The sequence below is a fragment of the Macrobrachium rosenbergii genome, chromosome 56, assembly GCF_040412425.1.
Source record: "Macrobrachium rosenbergii isolate ZJJX-2024 chromosome 56, ASM4041242v1, whole genome shotgun sequence".
NCBI lineage: Eukaryota > Metazoa > Arthropoda > Malacostraca > Decapoda > Palaemonidae > Macrobrachium > Macrobrachium rosenbergii.
Window position 1 is genome coordinate 51,501,638 of NC_089796.1, and position 21,261 is coordinate 51,522,898.

Here is a 21,261-nt window from a genome sequence, read left to right on the forward strand (position 1 = left end):
ATGAACTATCATGCTGGAGGTGGGTTATTGCCGAGGCTAAGTACAACTTCCCTGCTCACGACGGGTAAAAACAGTACAGCAGACTCGGTAATGACTTATACCTCTCTTGATAGCTCTGTGGTAACGTCGACTGGAGTTGCTGGATAAAGTCTGTGTTGAGGGTTCGTGACCCGGCAGTACCAATCCATTTATCACTTATAAAAATTCCCCTTCGGTGATAATTCTCCATGGGAAATATTCCCGAGGTAGCGTGAATTTGATACTAAGTGACATTTGTAGCTTCATGATTATATATATATACATATATATATATATATATATATATATATATATATATATATATATATATATATATATATATATATATATATATATATATATATATATAAATATATATATATATATATATATATATATATATATATATATATATATATATATATATATATATATATAAATATATAAATATATATATATATATATATATATATATATATATATATATATATATATATATATATATATATATATATATATATATATATATATATATATATATATATATATATATATATATATATATATATATATATATATATATATATATATATATATATATATATATATATATATATATATATATATATATATATATATATATATATATATATATATATATATATATATATATAGAGAGAGAGAGAGAGAGAGAGAGAGAGAGAGAGAGAGAGAGAGAGATTTGAATGCAATGAATGTGCATTTCTATGTTTTGTGAATGAGCCTAAGGTGTGTGTGGCAGAAATGCAACTTCCACACGGAATCCCATTAAATGACCTTACAGTAGGTGTGATGGAAGACTTGGTTGGGCCAGAGATTCATAATCGTGATGTGAGGTGTGGAATTCCAGGAAGCAGAATACCTGGCACTTGGGAAGGTATTAATTACTGGATATGAGGAAGGAATGGCTCCTACACGAGGAAAACTCAAATAATTCTTCGAATGACCTTGAGTTATTACCCTGACATCCACTTTGCTTTGTCCTCACCTTTTGTGCATTTTAAATTTGATTTGTTTCCTTAGGGAAATGGATATCTTTCATTAATATAGAAAAAAAGAATGAATCTGTTATGGAATTCCAAACAAGGACATGTGGCATGATCAGATAGAACCAGCAATTACAGATAACAACACAAATCATCACACAGATTCCAGAAGTAACCAGAGAAAAGCTTATGAAGGGTAAAAGGTGGAAAAGTTCTACCAAAAATGGGACAAAATAAAAGGATGAACACTTCCAACTCGATAGTCCTGAGAGACACTCGATGAAACGCAAACATGCACCTCAGTCATTGTAGTCCGAGGCAAGCCAGCGGCAACTCGCGCTTCATGTGACACCCTCAAGAACGAGACGCGTTTCCCTCTCTGGTGGGATTAGCTCAAAGATCACAGGCAAGAGCAACAACCTCAGCAAACAGGGAATGGAAATGATAAGGAAGCACTACTGCTATTATGCAGTTGTCATTCAGTCACCATCAATATCACTGCCATCATTGCAGTCATTATTGTTCCCATTGCTATTATGACACTGATGTCAGTACCGGTCAAATGACTTATATCAGTAACCTCATGCATGTCTGAATAACTAATATTATTTTTCTCCGAGATGACTGGTTCTCCACGATTTGTCTCTCTTCAAAATGTACATATTTCTGTACACAGCAGTCAATGGGACTACATACCTACCATCCCATCAAATTCTCCCATTGTGACTCAGAGATTAAGCTCAATAAAGGATCTCCATGAATACATGAAACACTAAAACAGCTGTGCAATCATTCTTTGTTGGGGAAGCCGGCCCAATCAATACGTGGTGGCTGATTCACTTCGTTTCTCAAGAATCTTCTTCATGTTTGGGAAGCCGGCCCAATCAATACACAGTGGCTGAACTTGGTTTCTCAAGCCTTCTTCATGTTGTGGAAGCCGGCCCAATCAATATGCAGTGGCTGAACTTCATTTCTCAAGATTTCTTCATGTTAGGGAAGCCGGCCCAATCAATATGTGGTGGCTGAACTTCATTTCTCAAGACTTCTTCATGTTAGGGAAGCCGGCCCAATCAATATGTGGTGGCTGAAGTTCATTTCTCAAGACTTCTTCATGTTGGGGAAGCCGACCCAGTCAATACACAGTGGCTGAACTTCATTTCTCAAGACTTCTTCATGTTGGGGAAACCATGTTGGGGAAACCAGTCCAATCAATGCATAGTGACTGAACTTCGTTTCTCAAGGCTTCTTCATGTTGGGAAGCCGGCCCAATCAATATGTGGTGGCTGAACTTCATTTCTCAAGACTTCTTCATGTTGGGGAAGCCGACCCAGTCAATACGCAGTGGCTGAACTTCATTTCTCAAGACTTCTTCATGTTGGGGAAACCAGTCCAATCAATGCATAGTGACTGAACTTCGTTTCTCAAGGCTTCTTCATGTTGGGAAGCCGGCCCAATCAATATGTGGTGGCTGAACTTCATTTCTCAAGACTTCTTCATGTTAGGATGGTGGCTGAACTTCATTTCTCAAGGCCCAATCAATATGTGGTGGCTGAACTTCATTTCTCAAGACTTCTTCATGTTAGGAAGCCAGTCCAATCAATATGTGGTTGGAACCCAATCAATATGTGATGGCTGAACTTCATTTCTCAAGACTTCTTCATGCTGGAGAAACCAGTCCAATCAATGCATAGTGACTGAACTTCGTTTCTCAAGGCTTCTTCATGTTGGGAAGCCGGCCCAATCAATATGTGGTGGCTGAACTTCATTTCTCAAGACTTCTTCATGTTGGGGAAACCAGTCCAATCAATACGCCGTGACTGAACTTCGTTTCTCAAGGCTTCTTCATGTTGGGGAAACCAGTCCAATCAATATGTGGTGGCTGAACTTCATTTCTCAAGACTTCTTCATTTTGGGGAAGCTGGCCCAACCAATACGCGGTGGCAGAACTTCGTTTCTCAAGACTTCTTCATTTTGGGGAAGCCGACCCATTCAATACGTGGTGGCTGAACTTGTTTCTCAAGACTTCTTCATTTTGGGGAAGCCGACCCATTCAATATGTGGTGGCTGAACTTGTTTCTCAAGACTTCTTCATGTTAGGGAAGCCGGCCCAGTGAATACGCGGTGGTAGAACTTCGTTTCTCAAGACTTCTTCATGTTGGGAAAGACGCCCCAATTAATACGCCGTGGCAGAACTTCGTTTCTCAAGATTTCTTCATGTTGGAGAAACTGGCCCAATGAATACGCAGTGGCTGAACTTCATTTCTCAAGACTTCTTCATGTTGGGGTCAGCGTAACAAGTCGTTCTGTTACCACTGGCCTTTCCAAACTGGCCGACGCAGGAGTCACGCCAAGCCTCTCCAAATGTGCCTGTTCATATTCACAATCAGAAAAAATCCAAAAGAACGGACATGGCAAACCTAGTAATGTAGAATTGCTCAGGCAGCACCAATAACCCTAAGATACTATTTTGCTAGGAAGCAAACATGTAAAAGGAAAACATAAATGAAAAAATATATAAATAAACAGATAAATAATGACAGAAAAAAGTAAACCAAATCAATTTAAAAACATGAAGAATCACTTCTGAAAAAGAAATAGCACAAATTCCTTCTTTCAACTCCTCTTCGAACTGAAGAGGAGAATTCTAAAGAGGAGGAAGCTAGGAATTCGGGGAAGGAAGACGAAGGCGTAGGTACTAGATAGTGAGGGGAGCCCACGCCACGTCAAGCCATTGACTTCAGGGCTTTCCCTTTAACAGTTTTATCCCAAGGGATACATACGATTCTCATACGGCCTGCTCCCCAAAGGCTTATTTTCCTTACACTTTGTATATGGTTACATACATAAGCGTTGCCACATCACACTGTATCCCAACACAGAACTCTTATTATCGCTCATACACTGTATGTTTCACACCGGGTCTCGAAATATTCTGGCAATTTGTGTGTTTGAGATACGAGGGGTCCTACTCTTTGATTAATTCGTTCATGCTCGTAACTAATAACGTATCCACTTGCTTACATAATTGCAATTTGTACTGATACGAAGTAAGTATTTCTATGAAAGAGCATTTTTATTAACGAAAATATTGCTCATAAGAAACAAAAATATATGAGTCACCCTGAGAATGTTTAAAAAAGCACAGCTACTTAAGGACCTGGTACAGTACATGCAGACTTCTGATCTACGTGCGAGAGAGAGAGAGAGAGAGAGAGAGAGAGAGAGAGAGAGAGAGAGAGAGAGAGAGATTGTGTTCTTTGGGTTCCCTTTTCTAACTCTCTTTACCTGAATACCGCTTCAAGAACTGCATTACGAATACATTATACTGTCCGAGGCTCTTTACACAGAGCCTTTACCTCCCCTGGTTGCTTCATTCCATCATTACCCGTAAGAAGGGGAAGATGCAACAAAAGGTCTGAGGAGGGAAAGGGAGGCGAGGGGAGGGGAGGAGGAAGGGGTGTCGGCGTCGGGGGTGGAGGGAGAGACCGGGAGATTAGCGGTGGGAGGAGGGCAGGCAGAGGCCATATAGACTCGCCTTGAAGCTTTCCGCGCATTTGGGGAGATTATTCTAATTCTCACTTAAATTATCGAAGCCCATAGCCTATTCAAGGATATGTTAGCGCCATGTTAGTATGCATGCACACACAGACACGGAAGCACACAACTCGTTGCATAGCGATGACATTTTCATGTTGACGAGATGTTTGCTCAAACTCATCTCTCGGGAACCGCAAAGGGGAAGGTTCGAATGTGGACCACTTTGGAAACTCCTCCTGAAATTGCTTTAGATTTATGTAGTTCGGAAACATGATACATTTCAGTTAGCTACAGATTCTAAGTCTGAAATAAGGAACATGACAATGCAATTTTCTCTTAAATCGACAAAAGAAGTAAGTAAAAAGTACAGATTTTAAAGAAAGCAAATAAGCCTGGTCAAAGGGTAACAAGACAATATCTTTGTTATTTCCATAGAGGCTGTTTCGCAAAACCAAGATTTATGAATAGAAAACCCGTCCTTTCCTTCTCAAAAGAGGTTCTGCCTTCTTGCAGGCCGATTTTTAATGTATGTCCGCTTGTACTACCCTCACATCGTTTCATGCAGTTACATCACGCATATTTCTCTCGCTAAATACCAAGCCTTTGGAAAAGGTCTCATCCGACGAAAATAGGCCGGACAATAGCCTTTTCATTTTCCCTTATGATATTTCACACAAACACACACACACACACACACACACACACACACACACACACACACACATATATATATATATATATATATATATATATATATATATATACATATATATATATATATATATATATATATATATATATATATATATATATATATATATATATATATATATATATATATATATATATATATAATCTATATAAGCCCGTGGAACTATCAGTCAAATAGTCCTGCAGCCCAAACCTAAAATCGAATGAAATCGAAGGCGAAAAGCGCGATAGGCTAAATAAGAGGAGGAAGCAACGTCTGAGGAACAAGTGGCTCCATTATCGGCGACCTGATGACTGGAAGGAAGGCAGACAATATTCACATCCCTTGCGCAGGGAGAGAGTTCGCAACGTTTCCACTTATGTCCAGTTGAACAGAATCTTTGATGGTCTAACGAACGCGGTCACCTTAACCCGAACAGATGATCAGAATTCCAAGTGCTGGAAAGGTCATGACCAGGCAATGGACTGCCCGGCGTTGAAATCCACCAAAACAGTCACACAACGAAAGCAGCCAAGGATATGCGACTTATAATGAAAAGTGAAAGAATGAACGTACCATGATGCTTTGAAAAATACAGGAAAGATAAATACATAGAAATAAAAAGGAAATACTAATATTTTATAGCTGGACGCGACACAAGGAATCCTTCCTTCCTTCCTGACGCAGGCAGGAGAAAAGAGGTTTATTTGGTCAGAGATCCCAAGATTAGAAAAGGGTTTAAGTGGGAAGATAGAGCTCTACACACCAGATGAGAACCATACAAAACCACAAGACCGTGGAATACTTAATGAGTTTCAAACTGAGCTCGTGGTGTTTGCGCACTTTACACTTCGAGGAAGAGTATACATACAATCTCTCTCTCTCTCTCTCTCTCTCTCTCTCTCTCTCTCTCTCTCTCTCTCCTTCGGTATTATAAATTATGCACATTAAAAAGCTACTACTCATTACTGGTAAATTTGATGTTCGTCTAATTTTGACTTGGTTTATCTTGAATGTTCACATTTCACGCTCATTGCAAAGGGTTAGGCAAGAGGATGATTACTTACGAGTTAGAGACAAATTCACGCTGTTCTCTATTGGAACGAAGCGCTAAATGAAGTGACTGGAAAGAGCATGAACGAAGCAGGAAAACCCGAAGCACATTTCTGCTAAGCCCAGCATTTTAGTTAAATTAAAATCGAGAGAAAATTTGACCGCGTTCGCCCCTGAACTTCGAGGCAGGCACGGCACTCGCTCTCTCCCTCTGGGCTGGGGACAAAAATAAAGAAGCGGAGGAAATTGCGTCAAAGTGAACACCCGACAGCCGTTCCCGAATGGCCAGGAAATGAAGTCTAGGGAGAGAGAATTTTTTCCTAGCAATAAATTCCTAGTCTGAGAGGTAGCTCTGAAGTAGTCAGCCTACTACTACCTCGCTCGCGCTGCCACCCTCATTTCCTTGCACTGATGGAAGCTGCCTCCCGTCTTGAGTCAGTTTAACGACTCGGTCGTTTGGCCTGTGATTTTCCAAGTCAAGAAATGTCAAAGAATCTCTAGATACGATCTGCAGAAGACGATCTACGATCTAGTTGTGAAAATTTCGGGAAAGAATAACAGTTCAAATTTGTACAACTGTAGAGGCCTTACCAAAACCTTTTGGATAATAACGGTAAGCCTGTTTTTTTCCATTTAACCGAAGAACGTGATGCCCTAAACCATTGTGACGATTATACGAGAAAAAAAGGTAAATCGTTATGCATATTGCGATGAAAATAGGAGTGCAATACAAAAGGCACTTATGTATTAAATGTGATACGGTACGATCATGATTGAATGCCACCGGAGTCGACGGGGATTACACGCTGATGAAATATGAAGAGATGATTCTGGATTTCTCACAAGCGTCACATGTTATTTATCACTTTCCCTCTGTCCCTTTGCAGTCGCCATCAGGACTGCAAGCGGCAGCCAAAGAGGGAAACCTCCACCGGCCGCATCATCCCTCTGTAAATCTTGCCAGTAGCCTACTCAATGAATCAGTCGGTGATAAGTATTTTTCTTTTTTTTAATAAAATAATGTTTTGCAATTTCATAAAACACATGGTCTTAGGTACAAGATAAAGCAAAATTCATGAATCTTACTAGATGAATGTACAGTTACGATATTTAATACTGCATCACTTTACGAAATATATCGTTCGGATCCTATTTCTTTTTTATGGTCCGTATATTAATTAGTTTGAGAATTTTTTTTATAATATTAAAAGAAGAACCAATTAAAGCTCGTTAAAAAATAAAGCTGCAAGAAAATTGCTCGTTTTATGCAGGTTTTGGAGTATTTCGTCCGAATCATTATGAAATATTTCATTATGTTTAGATATGAACAGCCCTACCGACCGTGTAACAAAGTATCATGGGTATAAAGAGGTTTCTGTTAAAAGACTATTATTTTACGCAAATAAAACAAAAGTGAGTAGTGTTTCGCATATCTAATGTTATCAGATTATCATCTGTTTAAAGATCTTTCTGTTAAAAGAAAGAATGTTATTCTAAGTTAGCAAATAAGATATAATCATCAAAAATATTATATAATCTATAATTTCCTTAAATTAAGCACAGTCCGCTTTCCTGAAGGGTGGTGAAATGCATTGCCGTATGCGGTTCAACTGGCAACGTGTCGAGTAGACCGGTTTGATGCACGATAACTTCTAAATTTTACATATGCCAATTTTCTTTTTAATACCATCAAAAGCTTTAAATTGGAATAGAAATTTGTTGACAAATATGATTGAGACTTCAGATATATCAAAGAAGGAAATTGGGAATACTGTTTCTTTCATGAATGAATGGTTTAATGGGAGTCACATGAGCCTTGATGGCCAAGTCTTCTTAGAGGTCTGTGGCGTGGGTTCAAATCTGCAGCCAACCGATCAGAGATGCGGACACTTTGCTATCTGTGTAGACACCCCTGATTATGTATGTAATCAACGAATAGGTTTGCTTAAAAGCAAATGGGTGTTACAGACTAATACACACACAGACAAAGCCACTCCAACATCTAGAAACATAACAGACACCTCACACGTCTCGACTGTCGACCTAACCGCACAACGATTCCTTGTTGCTGGGAGAAAAGGGCGCTGGTGACTGGTACAATACATGTATATACACTACCAGGGTCTAAGCGATGACAGGCAGGGCAGCTGATCGAGACTACAAAGTCTACACCAAAGCCAAATCAAAGTCCTGCAAAAGAAGACATCGTACCCCATACAAATGGGAAAAAAGCATGTTAAAAGAAGAAGAAGAAGAAGAAGAAGGTTTAATGGGAGTCACATAGGCCTAGGATGAATGGGAACTGGTAATGTCATGTGTGAACTGAATCGTCGGTGCTTTTGGGAGTTACACTAAATACCAGGGTGTGAACAGCATTCATGAACCGACACTGGCTAGAAAAACCACTTCTACTGAATTCAGTATATGGGATAAACATAATCTACTGCTGTTTTCCTTTGTGTTCGAAAGAATTTATTAACTTATCTTCTGATGTTGTTGTTCTTTAATTTTATATTCAGAATCATTTATTGAAGCTTTTTAGTTAATATTTTTCTACTATAAGAAATTTTTTAATGTCACGTTTCAACCTCTTGCTCACTATCAATATTATCTACCGCCCATCACTGATGTTAATGATATATGGAAATACATTATATTTGTTTTTCTGTTTTACATCATTATGGGGAGTATAAACTTTTTTCTCTCAAGCTGTGACTAATTCAGTCCTTAATCATACGGTTTCAGAATTAGGTCAAGTGGACAATTCGAGGAGGCCATTCAACTCTGAAATGATGAGTTATATATTTGTATATTGGCTGTAAAAGAGCACATTATTATCTATGAAAATCTAATGCCACGCAAAAACTTACCAACAAAATCATATTGCATATTATACGATCCCCTCATTTCACAGCTTAGGCAAGGATCATTAGGCCTAGCCAAACATTTATATATAGGTCAGTATTCAAATTTTCTTTTTATATTTTGGTCATAGCAGATAAACAAAAAGTAATAAATAGTTTTGTTTTAACGCTGTGTACGCAAACATATAGGCCTACAAATTTTGAGTGCTAAAATACAACCCTCGTCAGACCGAAAAAAATGATGTATGCCGAGTTGCAGGAAAAAATTGATTCTATAATTCTTGAAAAAAAGCATGTGAAAGAACGGTTATAATTTTAATTTTCTTTAAATGGAACGTTATTTAGCTCGGCTACCAGGATAGTCATTGCCCACATAGTATCCATTAGCGAGTGACTCGTTCGTTTGTTTTATATTAAGCCAACCTTGTGCAGGAACGGGATCTTGCTCTAGGGCAACCTGTAACTGAGTGATGGAAACGGTTAGTCGGTCATCACGGCACATCATGCACCCGCACTGCCTGGCCAATAGTTGCCAGATACTGCTTGCTGAATTTTGTCATGTGCCTTTTGTCTGAAACATTAAATAACTGAGGCAATATTTTGTATCCCAATGGCACCATATGATTTAAGAATAATAGTTAATCACTTAGCAAACGAATTTAATGACATGAATGGAAAGAGCAAGTCCAGCTCATGACATCATACCCACATCAATTGTCATTTCCATGAGTCCTCTTCTAGACTTCCTGTCCTGCCTGCTTGCATACCACTTCCTATTCCTTTGGTTCTACTCGAGGAGTCAATAGTTCCCGATCCACAAGACCACGATGCTCGATGGGAATAAGGCACCACTAGTGAAGTTTGAAGTTGGAGGCTTCACTGATACGTTCTCAAAACTCTGCGGGAGGAGACATATTCACCTCTCCTCCCTCGCCTTCTCCATGATATTCCTGATAGGGTGAAGGGGTGATAGTTTTCCACTGGGAACTTTTATGCCATAATTGTTACAAGGAATTTCCTGTTTTTTTTTATCTAGGAGATTCTACTTACGAAATATATATATATATATATATATATATATATATATATATATATATATATATATATATATGTGTGTGTGTGTGTGTGTGTGTGTGTGTGTATGTATATATATATATATATATATATATATATATATATATATATATATATATATATATATATATATATATATATGTATACACACACACACATACTATTCACCAAAAAGGTTGTCACATGCATTTTTTGACGAGAAATTTGGAAAAGAATGATATGTTCACAAAACTGGTAGTAGTCTTGTACTACAGAAAAACTTCCTATGGATAAAGTTATGTTTCATGAATTAGGGAACGAAATTACACTTTAAAATTCAATACAAAGGACACATTATTCACAAACAGGAAAAAGTAATGTTCACTTCCTTTCATATTTCTCATCTGAACCTTTTTCTCAGACATATCAGCAAGTCAAACGCGTACATAAATTACAATAACCTTTATTACATATCTACACGGTCAGTAGCAGGTATGACCTCTGCAAGCAGCGATAACACCCACCAGGCGGTGTGGCATGCTGTCCACCAGCTGTACAAAGTTCTCAGCAGGCCATCTGTCCCATTCTTCCGAGAGAGCCTGACCTAATTCTCTAAAGGTGGATGGCTGGTTTGTCCCTTTGTCTAATTGCACAGCCCAATTGAACCCATAAATGCTCTATGGGGTTGAGATCTGGTCTCAGTGCAGGCTGCCTCAGGACGTTCACACCTGTCCTTCAAGGTAAGTAGTCATCATACATGATTGTTGGGCAGGGGCATTGATGTCTTGGTGCCAGAATTATTGGCAAACAAACCACAAGCCCATGGAAGAAGGTTCCGATCCAGTAACTGTCCATACACATCACTGGTCACGTTTCGATCCAGAATGATAAGCTGACTCTTGCCATCTGCACAAAAGGCACCCCACACATGGACAGATCCACAACCTCTATCAACTCGAGTTTGTACACACTCGTCCCTGGGACATTCTCCAGCCTGTCTGCGTACACGCTTCCTAGCATCTACAAGAAACAGCAGAAATCTGGACTCCTCCTAAAACCACATGGTGCCAGTGTTGTACAATCAGATTACAGTGTTGACAGGCCCAAGCCAGATGGTCGCTTTTATGTCTGGGGTGAGCTTTGGCCTCACAGCACATCTACTGGCTCTGTAACCCACTGCTTCCAATGTGCGATTCACTGTTCTGGTACTGGCCTGGTACCTGCTTTGAAGGACAGGGTGTGAACGTCGTGAGTCAGCCTGCACTGAGACCAGATCTCAACCCCAATAACCATTTGTGGGATCAATTAGGCCGTGCATTTAGACAAAGTGGCAACCAGCCATCCAACCTCAGAGAATTACGTCAGGCTCTCTTGGAAGAACGGAACAGGATACCTGCTGAGAACCTTGTACAGCTGGTGGACAGCATGCCACACCGCCCGGAGGGTGTTATTGCTGCTCATGGAGGTCATAGCCACTATTGACTCTGTAGTAAATAAAGGTTATTGTAATTTTTGTACACGTGTTTGACTTACTGAAATGTCTGAGAAAAAGGTTCAGATGTGAAATGTGAAAGGAAGTGAAAATTATTTTTTTCATGGTCATTTTAGTGTATATTGGTTTGCTTGCAACTAATCTATCCTTTGTATTGAATTTTAAAGTATAATTTTGTTTCCTAATTCATGAAAAATATCTTTATCCATGGGAAGTTTTTCTATAGCACAAGACTGCTACCAATTTTGTGAACAGACCATTCTATTCCAAAATTGCTCTTCTAAAAATGCATGTGACAATCTTTTTATGAATAGTGTGTGTGTGTGTATATATATATATATATATATATATATATATATATATATATATATATATATATATATATATACATATACATATACATATACATATATATGTGTGTGTGTGTGTATGCACACACATAACACAATGAACATCATCATTTTGAACAAAGAATCTTTGTTCCATTCTGTATAACAGTTTCGACGCAAATACAATCTTTATTCAAAGGAACGTTACAAGCTTGTCCATTCCGTCATATTGAACTGCAAGAGCTGCTGAGTAGTTCTTTTACTTGGTGCCATTTTCACGTTTCATGCAAGATTAATGGCACTATGCCTGATTCCCCAGTTTCTAAGTTCATTGATCATTTAGACAGCGTATTGAAGAACTGGTATGTTTATACAAAATGGGCTTTGTTGAGCCTGGCAGATGCGTATACTTTTCCCTCGAATTTGTTCACTCTGGTTTGAGAAAGGTGGAAAATCACGGCATCGCATCTACAGTTACCTCTTGAATCAAATATCATCTTGGTAGCAGAAGAAGTGAAAGCAGGCAAAAAGGTTGGAGGTGGCACATCAATATTTTGTGGCAGGCTGGGTGGCTGGAACTTGGCTTATGAAAGGGTCTGGCAATGTCCCAAGTATCAACCAAACTTTCACATTGGTTTTACTTCTTCAACATGTAAACATGCAGATCAACTTTTCATTTGTGAGAGTTCAAAAGTATGATGGAGTTTTGCTATTGGAAAAGAAGAAGAAGAACAACAAGAAGAACAAGGCAAAACAGAGTAAAAACCGTAATTATTCATCTTGACTCAAGCAGCACTTCAAACAGTATGATTTTAGTCTCTAAGTTTTGGGTATGCTGCTTCAATGCGACCAAATCTGAGATCTTTTCAGCTCTTTTTCCAAAAATGTTTTCTGCCATGGGGGCGGTCTGTACTAATCAACGGGATGCCCTCAATTTGATTGGGTTATTATACCTTGAAGAGTTATAGTACTCACATCTGATCAAATGCCATCTTACGGGTAGTATCATGCATACATAAAAATATATAACAAGCTATTGAGTGGTGCCACTGACAAAGCATAAATTAGGAAATTATTATATTCTTTAGTATAGTTCCCCTTAGCCCATTTTCTGTTTCACTGCCAGATAAAAGAGTAAAGACCAAGTAGATTTATTCTATATTTTAGATTTATTATCAAAATATATGTTAAGTTTCTCTAAGGTTTTAAGTAATTTTTTTTTTTAAGATATTTCCAGGCTGCCCAAGTCAGCTGGAATTTTGTAACTTCTGCCTAGTGGTATGAAGCAGAGTTGGCTCGAATGTTGAGTGACGGCTGAAGAGCGACCAATATGTATAACCAGTACGAGAGATAGACAGCAGACAGCACAAACTAGTGGAAGGCAGCCTACCATACATCCAGTGCCCCCACCAATGTATACAGAAAGAAGAACCCTGGGCATTGTTTAGAGGGATTTACTCTCATGCCAGCTGAGAGGGGAGCCATTCCAAGTGAAACACGTAGCAATTGCTGCCTGGGAAAACTCTGAATGAAAACCGATAAACTCTCTCTCTCTCTCTCTCTCTCTCTCTCTCTCTCTCTCTCTCTCTCTCCTCCCAACACCCCCTCTGCTCTCTCTCTCTCTCTCTCTCTCTCTCCTGTTGAAATAGTTGCTTCAGTTACATTGCCCAGCATTTTTGACATATTATATTTCATCACTTCTCACCCTACATTCCTATTAGGGCTGAACTTGGACTTAAAGGGCATCAGGAGTGTCTCTATTCATCAAAGCAACCTCAAAAACTATGTATTAGACACTAATATCTGTCATTTTTACATTTTATTTTTCAACCTTTCTCACCCCCTTCCTATCAGGGCTGAACCTGGACTCAAAGGGCACCGGGAGTGTTAATATTCATCTCAGCAACCTAGAAAACTATGGATTAGACATCAATATCTTAAGTTTTCAGTTATTTGTACATTTAATCACCTTCCCACCCCTTCTCACCTGCCTTCTTATTGGAGCTGAACTATGACTTAAAGGGCATCAGGAGTGTTACTATTCATCTCAGCAACCTCAAAAACTATGCATTAGACACTAATATCTTTATTTTTCAGTTATTTGTGCATTTAACCACCTTTCCACCCCTTCTCACCCCATTCCTATCGGGGCTGAACTTGGACTTGAAAGGCATCAGGAGTGTCACTATTCATCTCAATGATCTCAAAAACTATGGATTAGACACACTATCTGTCGTTTTAGTTTATTTTTATGTCATCCCCTTTTCACCCCCTTCCTATCAAGGCTGAACTTGGACTTAACTTGTTAAGTGTCCACCTCTGATGGCCTTGCTGCTAAAGCACTGTCAAGTTTTTTTGTAGTTAGTGGTCATTTCACTGATGATAGTTTTTCATCAAAGTTAATATTCATTTTCATGCTTATAATTTACACTTGTAGTAAAGTGTAGGAATATTAATTAAATGAGGGAATACAAAAACAATTAATGCTACTATTATTTTATTTCAAAAGAATACATAATACTGAATGAAGAATGTTATACATACATGCACTATTATTCTTTTGTATGCCAATCTCTAAAGCAAGGGCTACACACAATCCTACTTCACAGTCCTTACACCAATATGAGCTATCCCTCCTTATGTTGTTCTTCCAGCACCAAGCACAAGTCCTTTGTGGCCTTTTCTTTTTATCTGCAGGTGGACAATAATCAGGAAAGTGCTTGCCAATTAGCCGCGAATGTTTTGCTGCAAGTCATGGGGACCTGCACAAGGGAACAGGTCTTTCTTTTTTCACGCTGGGATCAGCAACAAAAGCAAAGGGATCTCTCTCTCTCCCTCTTGTTGTCCAGTCACTCGGCAATGAAAGTCATCTTCACTCTTGTTATTGGAATAAAAGTTTGTTCCTTCAGTATCCTCATCACTGCATTGGAGGATTCAGAACTAAAGCTCTCATCATCAGTAGGTTATCAATATCAGACTCCTCATCTAGTATTTGATTGATCTCACCTGAAGAAATACGCCTCCTCTTTAGGACACTCATTGTGAAAGAAGTGAAAAATCGACTTCTCTCAATAAATGCCTGAAGCTCACTGAAAGAAAACCAGCTTTCTAGCATCAAGTGACCCCCAGGAAAATGTTGCCAGGCAACAAATAAGTTTCCATTTACAGCTTACATATGCTGAGAGTGTTGCCAAATGATGTTCCTACACTTTCTATACGAGTAAACGTATTATTACGGGACTGGCGCTTAACAGGTTAAAAGGCATCGGGAGTGTCATTATTCATCTTAGCGACCTCGAAAACTACGGGTTAGACTCTACTATAAGTTGTTTTCGGTTACTTTTACATGTCACCCCTTCCCACTCCTTCTCACACCCCTTTCCTATCTGGGCTGAACTTGGACTTAAAGGGACTCAGGAGCATCACTATTTATCTCAGCGATCTCAAAAACTACGGATTAGATACTGATATCTGTCATTTTTGTTTATTTTTACATGTCACCCCCTTCCCAGCCAATCTCACCCCCTTCCTATTGGGGCTGAACTTGGACTTAAAGGGCACTGGGAGTGTCACTATTCATCTCAGTGATCTAAAAAACTATGGATTAGACACTAATATCTGTAGTTTTAGGTTATTTTTACATCACCCCTTCCCACTCGTTTATCGCACCCCCCCCCTTCCTATCAGCGCTGAACTTGGACTTAAAGGACATTGGGAGTGTCTCTATTCTTCTCAGAGACCTCGAAAACAAAGGATTAGACAATAATATCTGTGGTTTTCAGTTATTATTACATGTCAACCTATTCCCGTCCCCTCCCCCTCCCTATTGGGGCTGAATTTGGTCTTAAAGGGCATCAGGAGTGTCACTATTCATCCCAGCGATCTCAATAACTAAGGATTAGACACTAATATCAGTTGCTTTCTGTTATTTTTACATGTCACCCCCTTCCACCCCATTCTCACCCTCATTCCTATCAGGGCTGACTTTGGACTTAAAGGGCATCCCGAGTGTCACTATTCATCTCAGCGACTTTGAAAACTATGGATCAGACACTAATATCTGTCATTTTCGGTTATTTTTACATGTCAGCCCCTTCCCAACCCCTTCCTATCGGGGCTGAACTTGGACTTGAAGGGCATCAGGAGTGTCACTATTTATTTCAACAACCTCAGAAACTATAAATTAGACACTAATTTCTGCCGTTTTCAGTTATTTTTACATCACCCCTTCCCACCCCTTCTCACCCCACCCCCTACTGGGGCTGAATTTGGGCTTAAAGGGAATCAAGAGTGTCACTATTTATCTCAGCAACCTAGAAAACTGTGGATTAGAAACTAACACCTGTCGTTTTTGGTTATTTGTAGATGTCATCCCCTTCACATCCCTTCTCAACCCTTCCCCATTGGTGCTGAATTTGGATTTGAAAGGCACTGGGATTGTCACTACTCATCTCAGAGACCTCAAAAACTATGGATTAGATTAGACACTAAAATCTGTCGTTTTTGGTTATTTTTACATATCACCCCATTCCCACCGCTTCTCACCCCCTCCCTATCGGGGGATGAATTTGGACTTGAAGGGCATCAGGAGTGTCACTATTCATTTCACCAACCTCAAAAACTATGGATTAGACACTAATTTCTGTCGTTTTCAGTTATTTTTAAGTCACCCCTTCTCACCCCACTCCCTACTGGGGCTGAATTTGGGCTTAAAGGGCATCAGGAGTGTCACTATTCATGTCAGCAACCTTGAAAACTATGGATCAGACACTGATATCTGTCGTTTTGGGTGTCACACCCTTCCTACCCCTTCTCACCCCCTCACTATCAGGGTTGAATTTGAACTTAAAGAGCATCGCGAGGGTCACTACTCATCTCAACGACTTCAAAAACTATGGATTAGATGCAAATATCTGTCGTTTTCAGCTATTTTTATACCACTCCATCACACCCCCTTCTCACCCCCTCCTTATCGGGGCTGAATTTGGATTTGAAGGGCATCGCAATGGTGACTAATCATCTCAGCGACCTCGAAAACTATGGATTAGACACTAATATCTGTCGTTTTGGGTTATTTTTACATCACCCCCTTCCCACACCCCACCTTTGGTGCCAGTGATGTCTTACCCCCCACAGTGTTCTTTCTCAGATGGTAAGTTTGGTTGAAATTGCCCAATGTGTTTCAAAGTGTATGTGGAACATACACACACACACACATACATACATCCATTTATACACACACACACACACACACACACACACACACATATATATATATATATATATATATATATATATATATATATATTCCAAAAAAGCATAATATAATCCTGACCTGTGGCATTTGACACACACACACACACACACACACACACACACACACACACACATATATATATATATATATATATATATATATATATATATATATATATATATATATATATATATATATATATATATATATATATATATATATATATATATATATATATATATATATATATATATATATATATATATATATATATATATATATATATATTATTAGGGAAATCTTTTCAATAATCTTTTCATAATGTTTTTGTATATTTCTTACTGTAGAATTATTAGTATCGTCTGTTGTCATAAGAAAATTACTGATTTTATTTTTTTTTTATTGTGAATTGCCTTCTGTCAGGTAACCAACAAATGAGAACTATGTTGTTTGGATAAGTTATTTTTGTGAAACCCTATTATATAGCTGCATGTTTATGAGTTTTGTAGAAATATGTATGTCTGTATTGGATGATAATGAGGGTAAAGGAATCACATCCATTCGAGAATAGCACTCCTACATTATTTTCTTTTTTGCTATGACATTGACTAAAATAATCATTTCTGTATTAACTAGTGAAGAAACCAAAAGTAAGAGTTGGAAGGGAGCTGAGTGGTGTCTTTATGAAAAAGATGCTGACGTCTGCATCAGAGAATTGAGCGATGCCTGAAGATTGTCACTTTGCTGCATTATATTTGAGAATGTGAGTGTGTTACTGCGTCTACCGTAAAGGCATGACACCACCACATATTGATTGCCATACACCACCAATGAATCCACTACATTTAACAAATATGTTGGAATTCCAGAGTGTTATGTTTTGAATTTATTTTTGATAACGAACTTCAGAATTATCATTAAGTTTTTATGTTAATATGAACTTTGTGAGTCAGTTCTGTATTTGCAGTCATTGTATAACTTTTCGCCTTTCTTGGGTTCTTGGCTCAGCTTTCGAGCTGACCTGATATCTGGTGTCGTGTTGTGATGTGTGCTTTAGAAAGGGCGATGACCCCTGTTCTTTGAACCTTATCACTTTAGTTCATTTGAGCGCCTTTGAATTGTAATCCCTTTTGAGTCATTCATGTTTATTTATCCCTTATATGATATTACCCATTCGATAGGCTTAACCTTTAGTTTTTAAATTAATTTCAAGTTTAAATTCAACAAGTGCGTTTCAGTATCCCTCCACTTTATTTCATTTTTCCCGTGTTCCAATTTTAGTGAATGGTGAATATAATTTGATTGATCTGATAGACTTTGTATTGTGCTCGTACTTTGAAGGTACGCAGGTGAAACCATTGAGGGTTTAGCCCTGACTCCTGATAATCACACTGTGACAATAAACTTGCTGGAAACTCGTTTTTCCAATGTTGGGAAACTGGAACAAAGCTTGACGAATCGACTGTTAAGTTTACCGCGCCCTGAGCATGATGCGGAACAACTGATGGATTTCCTCATTAAATGAAATAAAATCACTCAACAGTTAGAAACTTTAAGTGGTCAAAAGAACAGCGATTCTAATGATAAAGAAACATCATCCGATGGTTGTCAAAGAAATGTTGAGGTTTTTGTATCACAAATATGATACTTGTGATCTTACTGTGGATCAACCGAGAAAGGACAATGAAAAATTAATTGAGGTTCTAGAATAGAGAAGTGATGTGCACGACCTACGCCATCTCCGTCTAACACTGTTCTGGGCAGCAAGGTTTGCAACAAAGGTTCGAAAAATGAGCATCATGTTAATCCGCCTTGTAATGCTTTCAGAACTAATGTTAAAAATACAGGAAGGAAAGTCACGTTATATTGTTGTTTTTGTTAAGGCAAACACAGCAGTAAAGTCTGTACAAAATATACTGCTTTAGAAACTAGAAGAGCACGTGTCCAGGAATTAGCGTTATGTTTTGGTTGTTTAAGAAAGGGTCATTGTTCATTTGAATGTAGCAGTAAGACCTATTGCTTGAACTGTAATGGTGAACATCTTACACCCTTATGCGCTAGATTATTGTCTAATTCTACTAACGTTGATGTAAATTCGTCTCAGGAACCTTCTAGCACCAAATCAAATCAAAGTAAATTTGATATTAGCCTATAGAAATTGCCCAATCACAGCCTAGTTCCAACACTACTATCCATTTCAGGGACCGCTAGCCATCATTTTTTCTCAAATGTCTTTCAAACTAATTATTTGATCGAAATGGTACTTTGACAGTGCACAAGACACCTCCTGCTAACTTTTGGTAATACAGTGCATTGCAATTGGTGTTAGTTAAGGCATTTACTCTTGACTTTTAAAGGCAAAGTCGCATGAGTCAGCAGGACTGTTCTATGCCATCGAACGTCTGCTATGCCCCATAGACAGGACAGAGGGTGGGAGTGGGGAGGCCAGGAAAGTGGGTTGAGGGAGGGATGAGGAGGGGAAGGGAGAGGGTGGGATGGGATGGGGATGAAGGACGTTCAAATGCAGTTTGGCAATGCTTGGTAACACCATGTAAGTCAAGAGTAAATGCCTTAAATAAACCATTTGACAATACACTATATAACCAAAAATTAGCTGGAGTTCTCTTGTACACTGTGTCAAAGTACCATTTCGATCAAATAAATAGTTTGAAAGATATCTGAGAGAAACGATGACTCGCTGCCCTTGAAATGGGTAATAGTAAAAAATCAGTTGCTATGAGTAATTCTCAGAATAATGTTAACAGTAATCATGTAGCTGTTAAAACTGTTGCTTCTCTCCGACCGACGGGATTACCGACCCCCACCCTTCATTTGTCTAATGATGGGAATCATATCCCAGTTAGAGCCTTTCTAGACAGCGCATCCTAAAGAAAGAACGTTCATTAACTCAGGTGTTGTTGAGAAACTGAACTTAGTCCCAATAAAACAAGTTGAACTAACATTAATTCTGTTTGTAGATAATTACAGCCTAAAAATTTACTTAAGGTAAAAAGAAATGTTGACTTTTCTCTTACAATCAAAACATTTACTATATTTATAAATAAATGTTGACTCTTCTCTTACAATCAAAACATTTACTCAAGGCATAAACACAAGTTGACTCTTCTTTTACAATCAAAACATTTATTCAAGGTATAAACATATGGTGACTCTTCACTTACAATGAAAACATTTACTCAAGGTATAAACATATGTTGACTCTTCTCTTACAATCAAAACATTTACTCAAGGTATAAATATATGTTGACTTTTCTCTTACAATGAAAATATTTACTCAAGGTATAAACATACTCGTATGTTGACTCTTCTCTTACAATGAAAACATTTACTTAAGGTATAAACATATGTTGACTCTTCTCTTACAATGAAATCATTTACTCAAGGTATAACATATGTTGACTCTTCTTTTACAATCAAAACATTTACTCAAGGTATAAACATATGTTGACTCTTCTCTTACAATCAAAACATTTACTCAAGGTATAAATATATGTTGACTTTTTTACAATGAAAATATTTATCAAGGTATAAACATACTCGTATGTTGACTCTTCTCTTACAATGAAAACATTTACTTAAGGTATAAACATATGTTGACTTCTCTTACAATGAAATCATTTACTCAAGGTATAACATATGTTGACTCTTCTTTTACAATCAAAACATTTACTCAAGGTATAAACATATGTTGACTCTTCTCTTACAATCAAAACATTTACTCAAGGTATAAATATATGTTGACTTTTCTCTTACAATGAAAATATTTACTCAAGGTATAAACATACTCGTATGTTGACTCTTCTCTTTCAATGAAAACATTTACTTAAGGTATAAACATATGTTGACTCTTCTCTTACAATGAAATCATTTACTCAAGGTATAACATATGTTGACTCTTCTTTTACAATCAAAACATTTACT

At 38.1% G+C, this 21,261-nt stretch overlaps 1 protein-coding gene across 31 annotated transcripts in view; it reads right to left on the bottom strand.

Annotated features, from left to right (window-relative positions):
• Window positions 1–21,261, bottom strand: part of LOC136836319 (regulator of G-protein signaling 9) — a 1,320,722-nt gene that overhangs the window by 468,040 nt on the left and 831,421 nt on the right. The gene's annotated exons all lie outside the window — the stretch shown is intronic.